This window comes from Otolemur garnettii, unplaced genomic scaffold, assembly GCF_000181295.1.
Source record: "Otolemur garnettii isolate 467f Iridium unplaced genomic scaffold, OtoGar3 scaffold00054, whole genome shotgun sequence".
Taxonomy (NCBI): domain Eukaryota; kingdom Metazoa; phylum Chordata; class Mammalia; order Primates; family Galagidae; genus Otolemur; species Otolemur garnettii.
Window position 1 is genome coordinate 7,277,458 of NW_003852449.1, and position 1,656 is coordinate 7,279,113.

The window sequence follows — 1,656 nt, forward strand, 5'->3', positions numbered from 1 at the left end:
ATTTATAATTCCAGAACATGCGAAATACATTTCTCCCCTTCCAAGTTTCCCCAAAGTCTCATCCCTTTGGATATATAGAAAAATGTTTGTAATCTTGACTTTTTTTTTACCAATTCCAGAATAGAAAGGCCACTTCCTTAATTTAGTTACTTAAATACAGCTATTGAAGTATGAGCTAAGACATAATCAGACACTGTCCACTCAACATACAATGGGTGTGGCAGTTATAACTACTACAGATGTTCCTGTTTAAAAAGGGAAAAAATGGAAGTCACCAAATAACTGAAGCACACTAATCTGGAAAGTGTTAGGAGTTTCCTGATGATCACTCATCCTGGTCCTCTCAGTGGATAATTCTCCTTGACTCCTGTCTTTGCTTTTGGGGGCTCTTAATTACACCTTTTAGGCTCTTGGTTTCCACTGGTCAATCATCCTTCTTTTGTGTGAAAGGTAGCTCAGATATACGGGCTCATAATTTTCTTATCCTACTTTCTTCCAAGCAAATTTGGGGAATTCTATGCTCCTAAATTCTTGGGCAAGTTGCACTGCCGCCTTTTCCCCTCTCCAAGCACCACCATGGCAGTTGGCAAGAACAAGCACTTAGAAATGGCGGCAAAAAGAGGAGCCAAGAAGAAAGTGGTTGACCCATTTTCTAAGGAAGATTGGTGTGATGCGAAAGCACCTGCTTTGTTCATTATTAGAAATATTGGGAAAACACTAGTAGCCAGGACTCAAGGAACCAAGATTGCATCCCATGGCCTCAAAGGTCACATGTTTGAAGTGAGTCTTGCTGATTCACAGAGTGATAAAGTTGCATTTACAAAATTCAAGCTGATTACTGAAGACGTTCAGGGCAAAAACTGCCTGAATGACTTCCACAGCATGGATCTTACCTGTGATAAATGTGTTCTATGGTTAAAAAATGGCAGATTGTGTGGGTGGTGCCTGTGGATCAAAGGAGTAGGGCGCTGGCCTCATATGCCGGTGGCAGGTTCAAACCCAAACCCAATCAAAAACAAAAGGCAGACTGTGATTGAAGCTCATGTTGAGGTCAAGACTAATGATGGTCATTTGCTTCATCTGTTCCATGTTGGTTTTACTAAAAAAAATCCAACAATCAGATACACCCAGCACCACCAGGTTTACCAAATCCAGAGGAAGATAATGGAAATCATGACCAGATAAGTGCAGAAAAATGACTTGCAAGAAACAGTCAATAAATTGATTCTAAAAAACATTGGGAAAGACATAGAAAAGGCTTGGCAATCTATTTATCCTCTTCTCGATATCTTCCTTAGAAAAGTAAAAATGCTGAAGAAGCCCAAGTTTGAATTGGGAAGACTCATGGTGAAGGTCATAGTTCTGGAAAAGCTACTGGGGACGAGACAGGTGCTAAAGTTGAATGAGCTGATGGATATGAACCACCAGTCCAAGAATCTGTCTAAAATGCAGGCTTTTAATAATGACAAATAGTCTTATTTATGAAAAAAAAAAGTTGGGGCAATTCAAAAACCTTTTCATTTGTATTGTCTTTGTGCCTTTTATTGCAAGTTTGAAGAGTTTAATAAACATAAGTACCTGAAAACTTTGTGGATCCTCCATGAATAATAATGGGATTTACTTCATTCTCAAAAGTCATACTCACAAATCCCTACA

General features: G+C 39.0%; 1 pseudogene; it reads left to right on the forward strand.

Moving 5' to 3' along the window:
- Positions 1–576: 576 nt before the first annotated feature.
- Positions 577–1,422, forward strand: LOC100947568 (annotated as a pseudogene).
- Positions 1,423–1,656: the final 234 nt, after the last annotated feature.